The sequence below is a fragment of the Coturnix japonica genome, chromosome 1 (genome assembly GCF_001577835.2).
Source record: "Coturnix japonica isolate 7356 chromosome 1, Coturnix japonica 2.1, whole genome shotgun sequence".
In the NCBI taxonomy this organism is placed as follows: Eukaryota; Metazoa; Chordata; class Aves; order Galliformes; family Phasianidae; genus Coturnix; species Coturnix japonica.
In genome coordinates this window covers 42,449,548-42,469,822 of record NC_029516.1, presented here as the reverse complement: position 1 = coordinate 42,469,822, position 20,275 = coordinate 42,449,548, and the positions used below count along the sequence as shown (strand labels likewise).

The 20,275-nt window shown below is 41.3% G+C and overlaps 3 non-coding genes across 3 annotated transcripts; 1 reads left to right on the top strand and 2 right to left on the bottom strand.

Moving 5' to 3' along the window:
- Positions 1-5,047: 5,047 nt before the first annotated feature.
- On the bottom strand, positions 5,048-5,119 carry TRNAW-CCA. Its single transcript has one exon. It is a non-coding gene; the product is annotated as a tRNA-Trp (tRNA).
- A 373-nt stretch (positions 5,120-5,492) lies between these two features.
- TRNAD-GUC lies at positions 5,493-5,564 on the top strand. Its single transcript has one exon. It is a non-coding gene; the product is annotated as a tRNA-Asp (tRNA).
- Positions 5,565-5,727: 163 nt separating this feature from the next.
- On the bottom strand, positions 5,728-5,799 carry TRNAD-GUC. The gene has a single exon. It is a non-coding gene; the product is annotated as a tRNA-Asp (tRNA).
- Between the last annotated feature and the right edge of the window lie 14,476 nt (positions 5,800-20,275).

The following is a 20,275-nucleotide window of genomic DNA, read 5'->3' as shown; positions in this document are numbered from 1 at the left end:
GCTGTAGCATTAAAAATGCAACAGCACTATGGTACGACATAGAAAACCAGCGCAATTCTGGATATCCAGAATTCTGGATTTAACTTTGTCCATTAAAAAATGGGTGTGTTCACTGGCTTTATGTTGGCTTCGTAACACAGAAGCATAAAGACAGCAGCAGCTCAGTATCAAATGATCAAATGCTTTGGTTAACTTCAAAACCCAGGAGAGCGACTGTGGAACCGCAGTCTCAGTTGGCCTTACTTACAGCTTGCATTTACATTTTGTTATGTTTTGTAAGCTATTTCCTCTACCATATAAATATGTATCATGTTTCATTAATGGTTTCTTTTTCGGTTACATTTTTACACTGCACAGACACTGGGCTTTTATTGTCTCACCTTCGGCTGTTACCACAGAGTCCAAAGCTAAAAAAGCATCATACGACACATTGTCTCACCCTGTTTCAGAGCGTTAGACTGCTCTGTGAAGCCAAAAACCCTTGGTACAAAACGGTCCCTTATTCCTCAGCCCTACCCTTTTCATTGTTTCTCCCTGGGAGAAACAGGCATTCTCCCAGTGAGGTAAGAATAGGAGAAGAAATAAGGAAGAGAGCCAAAATGTGCACACACACAATGGTGAGCACTGGAACCTGCAAACCTGCAACAGTCACTTTAGTCAGATCTCGATACAGCTAAGGATCGGCACCTCCACTGTTTATTTTCTTTGAGGGAAACAGAGCTTACATTTTGTAGCATAACGCAGCAGCCAAATGGAACAAGTTAACTGTAGATAAGCCCAAAAGAGCTTTCTAATTTTCAGAAAAAGAGGGGGAAAAAAAAAGTGGTACATATGTCTATTAGACGATTTGCATTTTAAATATTGAATACCAACCTGTAGCTTTGCCATGCCTTCTGAGAAGTGTTTTAGTACCTAAGTGTTCCCTGCTAACAGCAAGTTCTGGCTTTCAAAGACCAGAATACCCACACCTACATGAGAAGTGGGCAGTCACATTTTATCCCTTGTCGGTATGAATGGTGACAAAAAGGAAGTGTAGGGAAATAAGTGAAAATGGTATGAGACTATAGTGATTTTCAGTGGTTGAAAAGCAGCTGTAAGCTTGCCTAAAAATGTGAAATATGCTAAAAGCAGAAGCCAAAAATCCTTCCTTTGTAGGATCCTCCCAGATGTCTGGAATTTGTTCACTTTCCTGAGTGTGAGAAGATATTTTCAGTCATAAAGTCATCTTTGATATGAAAAGACCAAATGCCTTCTGAATTATCTCAGATTTCTAGCTTAGAGTTCCACCAAGTTTATGATTCTTAATTTCTAATGCCACCAATAAAAACAAGGCATGTCGTTCATGCTGTACTACACTAAAAAAAGGTATTATCTCTATCTGCATGATGAAAAAATTACCTTCAACTCAGCAGAGTTTCTGGATGATATTTAATCCATAATGAAATACACGTGTAGAATTTGCATTCGTGTATAATATTTGCCTCAAAATACATAGGAAAATTGCGAGAACTGTAAATCCATTCATGGCAGAGACATTTAAGGAAGTGCTACAGATGTGCCCTTGTTGAGCTGATAAGGAAATTTTATTATCTAAACAATGTAAAAAACCTATATGAAATGTTAATCAGTCTTGGTTTATGGTGGGTTGACAACAAAATAACACTTCCTCTTAGGCAGTAGAAACTGGCAAGCCTTCATACAAATAACACAAGCAGTTTCCCGATCATTATGGCATAGTGTAACTGTACTTCCTAGAGCGACTTACTGCTACTCCACACTCGTGGAGCTGGGGAATGCTACAGGTTACCTGATGGGGCATATGGGCTGCCCTCAGTCTGAGCATAGGGATGGCCAGCTCTGTGGAAAGCCTGTGCAACTGTACCCAGGCAGGGAAAGAAATGTGTACAATGGTATAGGTGATTAATAACCATATCACTGGCTTTCTGATATACAGGGGTTGATTTCAGTGCAGACTGGGAACAGAACTGTCAGATCCTACTGAAGTATGCAGACAGAGCTTAAGGCAAAATTTGAATGCAGCATTTAATTTTCTCATTTAATTTTGAATGAAATTATTTTGTTATATGGTGATTGCGGCTTGTTGAAAGGGATGATTCTTCTCTCTGTTCTGTCCTGGGCCTCACACTGCTGACACTTTCCTTGTGTCAGCTCTAGCACTGTGCTGCCAGGCCCTCATGCTGAGCCAGCAGCTGTTGCTGTACAATTGCAAGACGCGATGCAAGTGGAATGGTGGAAACAGGCAGGCAGGGATGGTCAGAGGGATGCAAGACTGACAACTGTGTGACAGCCTGCACTCATGTTAGCTACAGTATGAAACCACAGCCTGACAACATCTGCTCCTATTAATAGCTCTTCGGTGTTGGCATTAGATGAACTCTGCGAGCCAAGGGTATCATCTGGCAACAATCTGGAATGCTTGGAGTAGCGCACCTGCTTTGGCAGCAACGCAGGAATGCAAGCAGATTGCCACTGCTTCTTACATCCATTGGCTCTGACAGGAACTTAAGTAAAGACATAAGACATTTTGTAGGAGCATGGCAACATGTAGCGCACTATGCATCCAGTCTAGTTTTCTTCACCTCCTTTTTCTTCTAAGGCTTCTCCGTAACTGAGAATGTTTAAGAACCTACATAGTTCAACACTCACTCAAGCATAGACACCCAGAGCAGGCTGCCCAGGCTCACGTCCGAGTTTGCTTTTGAAGATCCCCAAGCAGGAGACTCCATAGCCTCTCTGGGCAGCCTTTGACAGTACTCCATCGCTTGCACAGCTCTGATGTTCTTCCTGAAGTTCAGGTAGAACCTACTATGTCCCAATTCATTGCCCATTGCCTCTTGTCTTGTCAACTGAAACAAGGCTGGATCCATCTTCCCTGCACCCCCCCTTCAGCTCTTTATAGACATTGATAAGATTCACTCTGAGCCTCCTCTTCTCTAGGCTGAACAGTCCCAGCTCTCTCAGCCTCTTCTCACAGGAGAGGTACTCCAGTCCCTTCATCATCTTGGTGGTCAGGATCAAGAACTGGACAGCAGTTGTTGGCCTCACCAATGCTAAGCAGAGCAAACAGATCCGGAAGGATCACTTCTCTTGACCTGTTGGCACTGCTTGGCCTAATGCTGACACAAATATTGTTATCTTTATTAGTGGCTAATGGTGGCTTAGTAGCTCATGTTCAACTTGGTGTTCATCAAGACCACCACTTTTCTGCAGAGTTGCTTTCCAACTGTGTGGCCCCCAACATGTACTGGTACATGGGTTGTCCCTCCCCCATTGCAGGAGTATGCATTTGTTGAACTTAATGAGACTCACCAGCTCACCCTCCCAGCCTGCCTAAGCCCCTCTGGATGGGGACATGGCTTTACAGTGAATAATTTACTCTCAGTAGTTATGTATGATCTATTGATTTACTGACAGTTCATTACACTCCATTGTTCTGTTTGTTAATGAAGGTGCTATACATGACCAGACCCAGTATTGACCCCTTGGGTACTCTGCTTGTTACTGCTCTCCAACCAGACATTGCAGCATGGACTACTATCCTCTATGCCTGGCTGTCCAGACAGTTTTTGATCCACCTCACTGTCTGTTCACTCAATATCTATATTGTATATATCCTGACTATATACATATTCTGACTGTACCAGTATCTTTCATGCAATATGATCAAAAGCAAGCCAGGAAAACTTACAGTAGTTAAAACTGGTGGGTGGTAGGTTCACAGCTTCTTCCAAAATGGTTAATATTTAACTAATTTCTGCAAGAAAACCTATCTATGTATATGAAATATATATATATTTCAAGAAAACCATCAATATTTTTATGTGTAAACTGCCAATAATTTACATATTCTCTTCTACGCAATATTTCCACTAGAAACTAGGATGACAGGCTACAATGCATAGATTTGCAGATGAGAGGAACCTATCAGAGACTGCAAATATACTGGATATATTGGTGGACATACTAAGGCCTCAGTTTAATCCTAAGAAACTGGGAATGATCTGGAAAAGTAGAAAGAAGTTAAACATAACTTGGAAGCAGGCATCTATAGAGAGACCTAACACATTTCTAATACTTAACAAGCTGCTACAAAAGGGAAGGGAATGAATTGTTCCCCATTGCCACCCAGCAATGGCATGAGTTCTGGATTTAAGTTACAACAAACGGTGCATCAGGGTTAAACAACTCTTGTGGGCGTCAGAGCAGCAGTGAGAGCAAAGCACCGGAGCAAAGCAGATAAGACTGCAGGGCTCTCCATTTCCAAGCTTTTCAGGGTATATGAAACAAAGATCAGGCTGCAAAAACAGAAGTATTTGCTTTAAAAAAAACAAAATATTTTCTTGACTCCATGTAGTGTGATTTCTAAGCCTTTTCTATTCTCTTCGCTTTCTGCCATGGTTTATATTCTTACAAACTTGAATCTTCTCTCTGCCACGTTTTTCTGTGTTTCTTAAGTTCACGACTTACTTTAACAAACTGTTCTGTTTCCTTCCTTTAGTTAATAACATTTAATTTCATTAAGTGTCCCACTTCCCAGTCCACCCAGATAACAAAGCTATTAGTTCTCGGTCTCCTTATCTCATATCTAGAACAAAACAAAGTCTTTTCTCGACCTTTTTGCCTCTGGAAATGGCCACTCTGGGAACATTCCACTACCTCACAGCTGAAAACCAGCACCACCTCAGTGAGTATTTCCCTCGAAATCAGGGTTTTGTTGGCCTTCTGTTCCTAAAAGCAAACCACACTTGCCCCCCTTGCTCTTGGCCCGTCCTGTAACACCTGAACCCTCCTTTCACTTCTTTTTCTGCTCTTTCTATGCATCTTTCCGATTTCTCTTCGTTTCCCTCGTCTTTGTAAGCTTTGGACACACACCCCACCTCCTTCCCTTCCCCTCGTTCTACCCAAGCCTCTTCCCGAGGAAACCCGAAATCCCGCCTCCAAACCAAAAACAAACAACGGCGCCCGTCCCGCCCTTTCCTCGGCGATGAAGGCGGCAAAAAGAAAGGGGACGGAAACAAAAGCTGTGTGACCCCGACGTGATTCGAACACGCAGCCTTCTGATCTGGAGTCAGACGCGCTACCGTTGCGCCACGAGGTCCTGCTGGCGTACCGCAGGCAGAGCGTTACAACTCACCCACAACGGCTGCCCACGGCTGACCCACTTTGCCACCTCGAACCTCCTTTTTATCCCCGCCATGGGCTCACTTCCCGCTCAGACCCGTTGACGCCCCTCGCCCACACACCGGCTACCAGCACCAGGGGCCTCTCGCTCCCTTGGTGGTGTAAAGCTCACTCCCCGCGGCACTGCCGCCATACGGCGGCTCGTGTCTGCTCGCTCCAATTCCGCGGCCCTCAGACTATTTCTGCGACCGAGAGACCGTCCTTTTGTCTGTTCCCACCGCAACGCTCTGACCCCACGGGCGTTGAAGAACAGAGGTTAAATCTAGCCAGGAAAAAGGCTTGTCAAGCGTTCCTCGTTAGTATAGTGGTGAGTATCCCCGCCTGTCACGCGGGAGACCGGGGTTCGATTCCCCGACGGGGAGGCTGACAGTTGTTTTCTTACTGCTCCCGCCAGGCTGCGCTGCCTGCCCTGAAGAACAAAAAGCGCCCCCCCGTGTGCAGCCTGTTTTGGCTGCCGTTATTGCGAACAGCAGCTGCACCCAACGGCGGTCGGTCGCACAGCAAAAAAAAAGAAAAATCAGACTTCTCCCCGTCGGGGAATCGAACCCCGGTCTCCCGCGTGACAGGCGGGGATACTCACCACTATACTAACGAGGAACCGTGCGATACTTGGCGGCCTACGGTGTCACCCCCCCTGCGGCCCCTGCGCCCCCTGCGCCTCCCGCCCCACCGCAGGGAGGTGGCGCCGGGCTCGTGATGTGTCCGTGCTTTATGTGGGTGCTGCTGTGGCCTCCCACCCATAGCTTGTTTCCTACTATCCCCAGTAACAGAAGGATCTGTGTGAGCAAGCTGGTGAAAATAGCACAAGGAAACCACCAGGCTTGAGGCACTGAAGGAGCAAAGCAGCCCAGATAGTCTTTACATACGTATGTTTGCATCTGGTTGTAAGAGGCCATGCTTTTTACATTACTGTCTCAAAGTTTGCTGAAATGGACAAGTTCAGGCAAGTCCTGGCCAAGGTTCCAGGACTCCCTTTGTCTGAGATACACAGGAACCAAGGTTCGAGAAATCCCTTTGTTTAGGAGATGGACAAGTCCGGGAGCTACGAAGGGGAGATAAGATACTGATCAATGGCCCATAAGTGGTCTTTTGTGTTGGCCTATCTCAAGGAAGATGGCCATCTCAGAGGACTGATGGCCCTTAAGTGGTCTTTCTCGTGTTGGTCCATCTCAAGGAAGATTGACATCTCTGAGGAAATCACAGGACTCTGACCAGAGCCATCCCGAAATGTCTCGAAGGCTGGAAAGAAGGAAAAAAAGGGCACGGACAAACCCCGAATGGAGGTTTTCTGACACCAGATGCCTCACTACGGAAACAAGGAGGTTTTCTGTCATCAGATGCCTCTCTACGCGAGTGCCTGCATGCTGAAGAAGATGCCTGCATGCTGAAGAACCTTGAGGGTATCTAGGTATCTGACCTCAGATTCCTCCACCGTTGTCCTACTGCTGCCTATTATCTCTTCTGGGACTGCTGCTCGAGACTCTGCTCCGAGGGACCTTGCTGCCTGAGACTCCACTTCCTGAGACCTTGCTACTCTGACCATCTTCTCTGCGTTTCATTGATCTGCGGCCTGCTACTCCACTGCTGCTCTCCCCTACGCTTATTTTGCCCCGGACCAACGTTAACAACGTGCTACGGGACGCTGCTGCATCCAGGAGGTGACTATTCCCCGCTTTAACGTAATTCTTGCTCTTTTCTACCTTTTTCTATCGCCTACTTTCCCTTCCCCATCACCCTAATTTTGGCATTCGTCGCTCTCCCTTTCCCATCCCCTCAATTGTCTATTATTTCCAATAAACTGGTCGGATCAACATTTGAATGCTCTTCTTCTTAATCTCACGCCGGGCATAACATTATCAAAAGAACCTTTGCCTCACTCCTAAATTGGAGCGAGACACTGGTTCACGCAGTTTCTTTTTACAGGAACCTGAGAAGCATCCGAGTCAGCAGTCCTTGGGTGAGAGGACTCCAGCACCTGCTCCTCACCTCCCTAAAAAGGGAGAGGGAGAAATGGAAACCAATTACTCTGAGATTGGAGAGTAGAAGGCCGAAGGACACACGCTGAACATGTCTTGCACTCGTTGGGTCAGTGGTAACACGGCCGTGGGTTGTGTCACAGTGATATTGGGCAGGAAACTATATGTAATTTACTCATCGTATGAAGCTCCATGCATAAGAAGTCAGCTGGAACAAACAAGGCTTCGTTTCAACAATCTCAACAGGATAGGAACAAACAGCAACCTGTATGTAGAACATCTAAATATAAGTGACCTGTGACTGAAGCATTTCGACAAACTGGCCGGCTCCTGCAAGCGTTTGAAAATAAACGTGTTCCTGAGTGGATGCAAGAAATACATACATTTTATCCTGGCAAGTGAAAAACATGAGCTAAAGCCTCGCAGTAGTTTAATTACTTTAGACTAGTGTCATGAGATGCACTGATAGGGCTACTATCTAGTGATAGATAGGCTTTAGACCTCAGGAAACAGGATCAGAAGTTGAGTTGCTAGGCTGGTCTAAACTTGCCAGGCAGGCTCAAGCTTTATTCAAAAGACTCTGATGATTAGATTTATCCTTCCTGGTGGATCAGATGTTGGCTGTCTGCATTTTGTGGGACTGATTGCACTTGGCTAGTTCAGACTTTTCCACCTGTCACTTCCCACTCCCTTCCCTGATCCCTGTGGACAGGGAGCTGAGCTGCGAACAGCCTTGTCTAAGAGGTGGTGCTTGCTGCAGACCTCAGCTGCTGCTCTTTGCTCACATCTGGTTTTGTCTCAAACTATTGCACAGGTCTCCTCTTTCTTGTTGTGTTTTACCCTACATAGCTCAGTACATGAGCTATGCTACGTGTGTCTTTGCAGAATGGCAACTAGTTTAGTCATGCCTTAATCCATTGCCCCGATCCCATTTCTGGACAGCTACTGTTAGATTCATCATCCATCTTACATGTTTTGTATGTCTTCTTCCAGATGAGACGATCCTGAAACAATAATGCCAGTCAGTATGCAGACTCATTCTCTTGCATAGCCTCTTCCCACTCCCTGTTTAGCAGGGAAAGCATACCTACTAAAAACACCTACTCTGATAGAAGCTGTTGATGGTAAATAGGGTAAGGTTAACTAATTAGCCTACTGTGGTGAAAATGAATATCTTGACCACTTTTGCTCCCTCAGTGAAGCCTCTATGCACTTCTGAAGCTATTCTTTCAAACAGATCCTGTGCCTAGATGACAGCTTATCTGTAGCTATTTAAGAATGGGGTCAGTAGGGGATGCTGAAGTATGAGTCAGAGAAACATAAGTGGTGCTTTGGGGTGGATAGTCTAATACAATGCTTATGTGACTCACGCTTACACAGCAAATATCTTCCCTGTTGATTTGTCACAGAGACCTGTGAGCAGGAATTGGAACAAGTACTAGGAACTAGTATCAGTGCTCCAAGGTCTACAAAGCTTTTGCCTTCTCCTTGTATCTGCATATGGCTATTCAGTGTGTCTAATTCAAACCTTCCGTGCTTTCCTCATCGTGGTACCAGCTCTATGATCAGCTCTCATTAGGCTGCTGAACCCTGGAGCAAGAGGCCCTTCATGACCATGAGGAGCAGAAGGTTTGGGATCTCATTCAGCATTGCTGAGCATTGGAAGCTAGTTACCCCCCCTTCAGCTTGCTTAGCTGAAATAAAGCTTGAAACATGGTCATCCAGTTGTGTTTTGTAAATAATCACAGATGGGAGATCCTGTAAGCTCTTTGTTGCAAGAGATTGTCTTCTCTCACTGTAAATATTTTCTTTCTTTGTATCTGCTTGGAATTTGCCAACTTACTACTTGATTGGTTTTCTCTTGCCATTTTGCTATGCTTCTCCAGGAAGAGACTGGCTTCTATGTTTCTATGGCATGTTTCTATGCCATCCTACCCAGTACCTGAGGACAACAATTATATGAAACTGTAGTCTTTTCCAGGATGAATAAATCCAGCTGTCTCAGAGCCCAGTGCTTCATTGCTGTTCATCAATATCTTTCTTGCATTACCCCAAATTATACAGAGTGGTCTACAAGTGGTATCAAATGCATCCAGAGCACATGGGGAGCATTAATCACTTCCCTCAACTTATTGGTTGTGGTGTTACTAATGCTGCCCAGTATATGATTAGCTTTCACAGCTACAAGAGCAATTACTCACCCTTATCCATTGTGTTCTCCAGGACATTTGGGACTTTCTCCACAAAGTTGTTGTCAGCTCTTGGCTGCTGCATGGGGCTCTTTTATTCTGGGTTCAAGGCTTTGCATTTAACTTTGCTGAATCTGAAGACATTCATGTTGACCTATCTCTGCAGCCTGGCTAGGCCCCACTGAATGACATTCATGCCTTTGATAGTATCAATTGCTTTTCTAATTGGCAACACTGCCTGACTCCCCAGGCTAAAGGCTGAGCTGCACACAAGATCCTCATAGTTCAGCTATGCTGGCATCCTAGAGTCCATAGGGAGTGGATTTAATGTAGTGCAGTGAGAGATATCAATCATGCACACTAGTGGTATAAACTGCTTTGTTTAACCTTGTTATAAAGTAGTCTTCTATTAAATATGTTTTCTCTTTTAATAAAAACAAATGAACAATGACCATACCTTTTAAAATTCTTTTAATAGGAAGTTCTTTGATATTGCAGTTGCTTTTTATTTTCATGAGATCATTCTCAGTCTTAGACTATGTTAATACTTAAAGATATATCTGTTTCAGAGGAGTCATCTATTGGCTGACATCTGACATCTAGACAAAGCAAATCAACTGCCATTGATCTAGATTTGCTGTACAGAGGTCTGTAACTCCATTTAAAGCATGTGAGGGGTCCAAACAGAGAAAGACAAGAAAAGCTACCAAACTATGCTTCTAAATCAATGTTAAAAAAGCAAGCAAGCAAACAAACAAAGCCAAAAAACAAAACCTGAGGTGAGAAGTGACGCCCTTCAGTGATGTGGTCCTTAGGATGCCTAAGTTCAGAAGAGCTGCTATGAAACTGTATCTTATCCACTCTTTATTCTCTTGTTGCTACCCATTCATGCACACTCATCCCTTCATCTTTTCTTTTTCTCCTGTTTCACTTTTAATTTTTGTCTGTGCCCTCACCATGTAGGCTCACAGCACAGGATTTAATGAGCCTTTTACTAAGAATTTATGAGTTAGAAAAATTGTATATTACATTGTGTGCATTATTTCTGTACAGCTATTGCCCTTGTTTAAATTCTCTGCAGGCTTGTTGTACACTCTGCATGACATAGTGGCCTTTTATCCGTGTTAGTGTATTTTGATCAAGTTAAAACTAAGTTTTAGAAGTTATTTGAAAAAATAGTTTACATCACTTGAGGAAGTGAATGAACAGACATCCCACATAAAACCAGCAGCTGAGAAGCTGAAGCAATTAAAGGTAAAGGGGAGCATGGCAATGTATGTCAGTGCTGAGTGGATTAGTGGGAGGAGGGATTTAGGGGGTTTTCCCTGATTAGCATGCCTGGTATAGTCTGTACAGTACTAAATGCAGCCACACAGCTGGGCAGCTTCCTCTCTGTGTTGCATCATGTGAGCTATCTAATAAAGGACGTCTTTTAAAAACTTGTTGGAGGAATCTCAGGCCTTGAAAATTTATGTCCCAACAATTGTAAAATAAAATAGACAAGAAATGCTCATGCAGAACTGCATTTCTATTTAGGTAAAATGCACTCTGAAAGAAGAGTTGAATAATTTAATCTAACCATTTATATTCCTCTGGCATGGTTTAAATCTGCTAGGTGCTCCCAGTAAGAATAAGCTCCTTATCAGAGGGAATCTGCATTCTCATCACTTTTCACCTCAAAAGGGCTTTCTAAGTAAATCTACTGCAAAGATACCATTAAAAAAAATAAAATGGAAATAGGTCAGGAAAAGTGGAGGCTGTCTGGTTTTAATAAATAGTTGTAGCATTAGAACAGCAAATATCAGAAAGTGTCTTGCTTAGAAATCAGAAAACAGGACTCAGGTGGGCAGGTGGGCAGTCAAGTTTATGTGCATAATTCAGGTGTAGGAAATGTATAGTTTCAGCGTAGTCTCTAAAGAGTATTTGTGTAGCAGAGCCCTAGAGAAATACCAGAACACTGCAAAAATATGTTAGATTGTGTACTGATATAAGGGTCCTTGCATAGTACAGTTCTGGATCCCAGAATATCTCTATCATATGACAGTCAGCACTTTATAGCTGTGATAAAAGACTGCAGTGGACCCAAACAATTACACCATTGGTCTGTCTTAGTCCAAAACATGGCATTTCTTAGCATCCTGAAACTGTCAATGATTTGCTTAAATTAGGAAACTGATCCCTAAGAAGAAGAATTCTAGAGATGAACATGGAGAAAGTCAAAATCAGTTGTAACGTAACTATCAGGTCCAACTCTCACATCATATTGGTTCCAGGAATGAACATCTATCAGTTAAAAATGAAAAAAAAGAATAAAGAAAGGAAAAGAATTTACTAAAACAAAACCCACATAAAGTAATACAGGAAAAAAAATGTCACAGACAGAATTTAGATGACTAAAGCAAAGATGTCATAAGGCAGAAGCATCATACACAGAAATGAAACTTAGGGAAGAGGTGCCATTAGTACCAAAGAGTCAATGTTTTCTTAAGGTATTAAATTAGAAATACACAAAAGAATCTGAGGGATTCATCACTGGAAAAAAACCCATATGCTTCCATATGAGAACTTACTAATGCTGCAAACCTTTACTACTGCTCCTCTCTGACAGGTTGTACTGCTGTAAAACTGGAAGACCAATAGGTTAAAAAATGTCAGTGTACAGAGCCAAGAATGAACAGAAGTCAGTTTAGTTTTTACCTAGTAGCTCACAGAAGGAGAACTGACCTCACCTTGAAAATACTAGCAGAACATGTACTGAAAGGGAAATGCATGTATGTTTCACTGCTTTTGTCAAGGTTTCAAGAAGCTTCAGAACGATAGACAGATGTGCATCACTGAAGAATGTATTGAAGACTCACAATATCCAGAGCTAAGAGTGTAGATGAGACAGAAGGCAGCACTGTGAGCAGATATGAAGACATCGTACTGCATCAGTAAGGTACATTTTGTTTAAGGAAGCATCCAGTAATAAATAGAAAGCGTAATGAATGACAGTTTGGGATCTTCTAAATGGCATCTGAGTTAATGGACCTTGGGTGAACAGTGTAATGTTTGCTGGCAATCTTTCTTTAATAGTTCTACTAGAGGAGGCCATCTGAACTTGATGAATTCTTTGAAAAGAATTATAATAATTGATAAAAAAAGCACAAACTGGTAAGAGCCATCTCTCTCAGCAAAATACAAAGCTGGAAACTCACTTATTTTAATAACCAAGCATTTGATCAAAGCTACCAGCACTCTAGTGATTTATTCTAATGATGACTTGCATTCCTGATGCTCTGGTTGCCACCATTTACTACTTCATTGTGTTGTTCATGGAGAACAAAAGAATACACTCCATTCTAGACAAAACCATGGCTGATGGAGTAACAGTTTCCTCCCTTCACTTTTCCTTAGGATGTAGGGTCCACATAGCAGGGAAACTACTTTCTTCTTTGCCTTACTCAAGAGAGTGCTGCAAAGTCAGGTAATCTGTGCACCCAGAGAAACATGAAGAAACACCAAGTGGTCCCCATGGCTTACAAAAGCTCTTATTTCAGGGGCTGCTTTTTATCCTTGCCACACACTGTACTAGTGGCTTTTCCACTTTGTGGCTTTCCTCACCTTTTCCCCTCTCTTTTCAGAATTTATCTACTTCACCACCTTTTTGTTTGTTTGTTTGTCTTACCATTGAGGAAAAAATAGGACATCCCAGCTCTTGTGCTAGTCAGGAACATGCAAAAGAGCCACCAAAAGGCTACAGGAAACTGCTGTCCCTCTTTGGCTGTGCCAGAAGAACTTCGGACTGGCCTCTTTGTCTTCTAATACTGTTTTCAGTGGGTGTATGAGGAATAGAAGAGCAGTAGATAGGTTTTTAATTTTATCAATTGAAAGAAGGAAGATAGTATAAAATAAAACATTAAAAAGCTCCTACAGATGTTAATTGCCATTTCCAATACTATTCATGACAGAGAAAAGCAAATGTGCACATTCACCAGAGACTGTCCAAGATGCGATGGATAGTTAACCATCTTGTTCAACTGTAAAAGCCTGACACTTTAAAAATGCAGAAATGAATCACAGTGCACTTAAAATTTGAGACAAGAGATGAATATTTAAAGTCAGTTGAGCAGCCAAAGCCATAAATGAGGAAATGTTGAAAATGATGTGCTTAGCTCAACTGCTAAAAGCTGAGCTCTACAGTACAATGTCTCTGCAGTACATTGCCTGACAATCAGAAAATTACTCTAATTCTAATAAAATCAAAGAAAAGACATCAAGATAAAGAACTATTGGATGTATTTCTTGGTACAATCAGGTCAAGCTCAGAGAAGGCAGCTGCTGAAGATTGGAGATGGTCATCTGCACTCACTGGCTTGGAGATGCCACCTTATGGAGATGAGAAAGGGGCTGAGTAATTTGTGTGGGGCAGTATGTGAAGGGAGTCGTTGAGGTAACAATAATTAAAATAGTGGGTTATTAAAGTGCAGCAGGACATGAAATAATACTGGGCAAAAAGTATAAGCAAGGTTTCATCAATTAAACTGATGTTTATCATCACATGTGAAGGAGGTTTTTGCTTTAAAAAGTGCTCTTCAGGACAATAGTTTTATTTCTTTTACTACTACTTATCAGGTTAGTTCTCTTCCCTTGTATTTTCTTAGCAAAAGAACTAGAATTTCAAGATTGCAATTGCATTGGCTCCCTCTGGTGGCCTTCAGACTACAGTCCACTAAAGCCATTGATTCACACAGTTTGATGTCAGAAATGGAGGTTATTATTTTATTTTAAATGCTGTATTAAACGTAACTGAAATGAGTAGTCTTATCTTTGAAGCCCAATTCAGCTCACACAAAATCAGTCCATAAATTGAAATATTATCAGCTATCTGGACCAAAATGGTTGGAGAAAGCATCACTCATTTCCCTTCCCTCGCTTTCTCTTAACTGAGTTAATGGTTAGCATTTCGCTATTATGTGTTTGGAAAGCAGCTGCAACAGTGTCTTACTGCAGTGGCCTGTTTCACTCCGCAGCCAAGATCAACCTCTTATTGAAAGTTTTCATAGGAAAATTTCCATTTTGAAGTTAAAGCACTTGGCAGTTGTTGGAACTCGCAACCTGAGAGTTCTTGCCAGAGCTAAAACAGATGTGCAATTAATGCCTGGCTTTGTCCACTTGTTATTAAAAACAAATGTGGATAAGGGAGTTAAAAAAGAATAGAGAAGAGCAGGAAATGGGGAAGCAGTTAGATCATTTCCTTTACTTATGCATGCAGGAGGACCCACCATTTGGAGATGTTGCCGAGGATGAATCTAACCCTTTCATCCAGAGTTGGGTAATGCTGCATTTGCCCATCTTCAGTGAAGCAAGACCAACTGAGAGGAAGAAAATGATTAAAGTTGCATCACCAGCATATCCCAGTCTCCCACCTTTGCAGTTTAAGTTCCCATTACAAAACACAGCAGGTCTACAAAATGAATGGACGCTCCTGCCTCTACTTCTACTTAATAATAACAGAGAGTTCAAGGAGCACTGCCTGGAAACAGAGGGAGAATATTTTTGGACAACTTAACTCTACTGTGTTAAAATTTGTGAATTAGTACACAGATAGAGTTTCAATTATGGCACTTCAGAAACTATGGCAAGAAAAATAACAGGAAAAAGTCAAATGTTTTTCTGTGTATTAACTGCTCATATTTGAAGAAATGGTACAGGCTTTTCAAGCTAAATGGATGAGGGGAGCACAACCTTTTCTAACATAGCTTAAGAGAAGTAAAAAGGGAAATATTAGAAGTATTTTTAGAACCACTGTTTTTTAAATGACATGAATACCATGCCTTTTGGGAGTGCTTCAGTGTTAAATGCCGACAATACTTTGCCAATTGTCTAATCTTGGCCAAATTATAATCCTAGAAACCCTCACATTTAAGCAGAAAAAACAAACAACAAACAAACAATAAAAATGTAATAGATCTTTTGTAATGGACTCACTGGATTAGGAAGTCTGAAATTTCAGCTTTTCAAATGATTTCAGACAGATTACTTCAGGTTCAAAACAAACCACAACCAAACAACAAAACAACTAAACACCAACAACCAAACAGTACAGTATAAATAAGAGCTGTCTATATGTGAAATATGCATATATGGTTATATATATTTATACATACACACACACTGATATATGTAAATGTCTGCCACAGAACGAAGAATTCTCTAATTCATTTACCTGCATAGTAGCTTGGCATTTTTAATGCTTCTGCATGTAATTCTGCACACCTGCAGTTCTTGGCACATTTCTACAACCTTTGAGAAACACACCATCGGATGAGCAATATCTTGTATGTGTCAACTTCAGTCTTATTTCTTCCCATTAGGAAGTCCTGTCTTATTCAGCGAATACCTGGCATTTCCACTCTTTGCGTTAATTTTACATCTACAAATCCCACTAACTTTGGACAGTGCCTTTTTGTTTGCAAAATCAATTCCACCAGTAATAGGTCATCAAATTTTAAATAAATCTATCTTCTGAACCATGGAAGAATACCAGAAATTTCAGCCTTGTTTAAAAGGCAAAAATTATTGAAACTCTGCATTAGGAATGGAAAGTCATTCATAACTCTACATCGCATGATTAAAAGCTGAGCTATACTATTTATAGCTAAGCACTGTCAAGAGCAATATGTGTTGATGAGAGAACCTGACTGTTAGTACATTCCTAGATTAGGTGCATGCTAATAAGGCCTGGATAAAGTAATAAAAGGAATGAAGAGTGAAGACAATACTTAGAAGCTGAGAAACATGTTTAGATAGATTAGATAAACAAAATGGAAAATAAAAGGGAAAAGGAGCTAAAGTAGATACAATCTTAACTTTCCACCTATTTGCAAAGCAATTCAGCTTTCTGTGGAGACTCAAAAGACGCAGATCATAATGCTTTTAAAATTTACTTCCAATAAGTGGTGTCATTAATAATACTGGTGGAAATCATAATAATTATTAATACTTTTCTGGGGGTAGTTAATTAGTAATAATAAATTAAAAACTGTTAAATAATGATGAGTACATCAGAGTGTATATTTTCCTGAAGGCATTTTGTTAAACAAAGGAAAGTGTTAGAGTTCTGCAGACCAGATGCAGAACTTCAGCTGAGATGTCTGGGAGAAGGATGTTGTGGATAGTTATGTATCTCTGATTCAAATACCTTTGTGTTTCAGCATGCATTCAGAATTTGGGTGTTGCCTTGTGCTGGTTCTACGTTGAAACTTCCTTTTGGGAAAAACAGGACTGCATTTGAGATTTTGGTGAGTGAAATATATAGAGAATGAACAACTTTTGAGCAGATCATGCAGTGAAAGCTATGTTTATAGAGAGGAGATTATGCACAGGATTCATGGAAAGAGGATATGAAATTTGGAAGGCTGTGACTGCAGTTTCTGCAGCCCATAAACCACACCATTTTCTTTATGCGTTCAGATGATATAGCCAAAAGATGGACACAGTGCAGTGCAGTCTCATTCTGTGCCAGGTCACTTCCCGAATGAAAAAACAGCAAGAAGTTGTGCACCGACAATGGCAGTTTTATGGCTAATCCTAAATACTTGGATACGGTGCAAAGAAAGGATAGGGACGGGTGATGATGTTAGGGCATTCAAAAAACAGGCAGACATGCCATGCATATTGTTCAAAATTTACTGGCCAGGAATAGCAGCGATGCAGCAGGCTCTTTTGCCTGTGTTCATCTTCTCAATCCATACGCACATAGCTGTGATGCCTCAACTATGGTCACATATTTCTCGTCTCCTAACTGCAATACTTGAAGACCACACTGAATGCTTCCTCCCTGTGCAGTCCATAGAGAAACAGACACAGAACTGCAGTATTAGGATACTATAGTGTTATTTCAGATTGACCAGAGTATCCAACACTAGGCAGGATAAAAGTAAACTTGGTTAACTAAAGAACTGTTATTCTACCTTATTTTGTATCTCCCTTCTCATCCCATGAAGTTTGTCCCTGTTTTTTTAAAATATAATTTTGGCAACACAGACATATTTTCTACCCTGACCTGTACTTTTTCTTTAATTAAATTTGTCATTCAGATGGTCATAGACAAAAGCTTTAATTTATATCCTTGATTCTAAAGAGATACTATAGATTACTAAAGAGATTTTTACACTGGGAAAGAAGATTGCTTTATATTAAAATGTGTTTCATTAGGTAATTTAATTGATAGGTTTGGTATCTCACAAGACAACTCCCGAGAAAAGGGAATATTTTAACATAATGCACAATGCATAAACACTTTCCAAGCCTGGATGATAATTGCTCATCATTATGTCTGAAACAGTGGTCTTTTGGCAGAAACTTAATGACTGTTATTCCATTGGGCAAGATAAGGCTCTGGTATTCACTTACTGAGTTATCGTCTTAATTCTTTGTGTCTAGATGATCACAGACAATGTTATTAATAATAGATTGGAAATGAAGAATGAGAGTCTATTCATCACAGACCATATCAAAAGGACATACCAACTCTGGCTTGTTGGACTGATTGCTCTATGAAAGTAATAGTGTAATTTGTATGGCAGATGCCTAACAGTAGCAGCTGAAGAGGCACTGAATTGCATTGTTCTCAAGAAGATGTATGCATCTTGTCATCGTTGCAAATTGTCACAATAAAAATATAGAATAGAAATACATTCTCATAGATGAGTCTCCTTTCAGGCAACTGAAAATTTGATACGACTAAATTTCATTATATGACTAGCTATTCCTTGCTTCCTAAGTGCAGATAAAACATTAGAGAACAAGTTTGTAGTAGAAGATAACATGAGAAGGAGGATTTTAAAAGATCTTGGAAATATTTAGGTTATGAAGAGGTTCTCTGTTGTACATTTAGAGAACATAGTTATGGTTCCTAGATTCTGAAGAAAGGGACAGATTTTTTTGTTGTTTAGCCAACAGGACCAGGCAGGTGATTGTCCCCCTGCACTCACCCTGGTGAGGCCATATCTTGAATACTGTGTTCAGTTTTGGGCCTCTCACTACCAGGAAGACATGGAGGCCCTGGAGTATGTCCTGAGAACTGCAGTGAAGCTGCTGAGGGGTCTGGAGCACAAATCTGATGAGGAGCGGCTGAGGAAACTGGGACTGTTCAGTATAGAGAAGGGGAGGCTCAAGGGAGAACTTATGACTCTCTACAACAACCTGAAAGGAGGTTGTGGTGAGGTGGGGATTGGCCTATTCTCCTGCATAACTAGCAACAGAATGAGAGGGAATGGCCTAAAATTGCTCTGGGGAGGTTCAGGCTGGGTGTTAGGATCAGTTTATTCTCTGTAAAAGTGATGAGGTGTTAGAATGGGCTGCCCAGAGATGAGGTGAAGTCACCACCCCCAGAGGTGTTCATTAAACATTTTGATGTTTTACTAAGGAACATAGTTTAGTGGGAAAATATTAGTGGTAGGTAGACGGTTGGACTAGATGATCCTAGAGGTCTTTTCTGACGTTGGTGATTCTACAATTCTTTGATTCTATAATTTATGAAGACTTCTCAGAAGTACATATTACAGGAGAAGACATTTGGAGTAGACATGGGAAAGACTGAAAGTTCCTGGGCTGCAAGAGTACTCCATCTTTAAGCACTCCTATAAACCATCTCTCTTGCTTCTAGAAATACAAACATGTTAAACTCCAGGCTGAAGTAGGATGTGAAACTGAATATGGTGTAATGGAGAGCTCAGACATGCAAGCATGTGGGCATGTTCTGGGTACACTGGTCACATTATAGTGGAAGTTCTGAGGTGCTGCATTTGCCACTGCTTGTCCAGGCCTCATTTCAATACAAGGTCAAGGGAGATAAAAGCTACAATGCAATACTGCTGCATCTTTGCAGATCTGATGGAGATCACCAAGAAACTGCATCTACCTACATTCCTGCAGAAGATGAGAAAGGTAAGTAATCAGCTTTTGTTTCTGGCTATTCAATATTCAGTGAATACTGGATTTTAGTATTCACCTGTGTGACTGGGGAGAACAGTACTTGCACATAGAGTTTACCAGGGAGAAATGTATTTCCTCCATTGCGATACTAGTAACAAAATATGGGGAGGAAGGGTTATTCCGCAGCTCTTTTTCAAGTCCTTTCAAGAAAAAGATGGCCATCCAAAGCTCTAAGGAATCCACAAGCACTAACAATCAGAAACTCTAAGGGTTCTAATTATAATCAGTTCTTCACTGCTGACATAGATGATGAGGAGGAGAAAATGAGATCTCAGTGTGTACCTTCTGGTTTTTATTCACCTGCAGCGAATGTCAGAGAGATAACTGGCTTCTGTTGATTGCATATGGCACTGCTGTCTCTTGATAGTAGGAAGAAGCACTATGAATGGATGATTTGTGTAACCGATTTGTTCTAAAGTTGGTACTTGTTTCTAGATTAAAGCCTCAGCACATAAATCCGCTTGTACAGACTCTCTGGAGTTATTGCATTTATGTCAAGAATTAAGCCTGGTACTCAGGAAAAATTACACAGTAGCTAGAGAGAAATAAAAAGCCAAAGGGATAGAAGTGCATAATACAAGAGAAAAGTGAAGACACAAAAAAGAATTAGTTGTTTGTGAGCTTATGGGAGTGGGGTTCTATTGCTTAACCCAGCTGGCCTGGGGGAAGAGAAAAATAGGATAAATAAAAATGCGCAAGAAAGAAGCATTGCCAATTAAGTTTTAATGTGATTTGGGAAAGAAAGTAGAAATGTTTAATAGAGATCTAATTAAACTTGAGTGTATTAACTGGCAGGGGCAAAGATACAAAAAGAAGGAGTTCTTAAAGAATTAGAAGGTCTCAACAATGTGTTTTCTCCAAGGAAAATTTCAAAACGTGGCACTAATTCCAGCAGTCTTCCCATTTTCTGTACCAGATTTTCTCTCC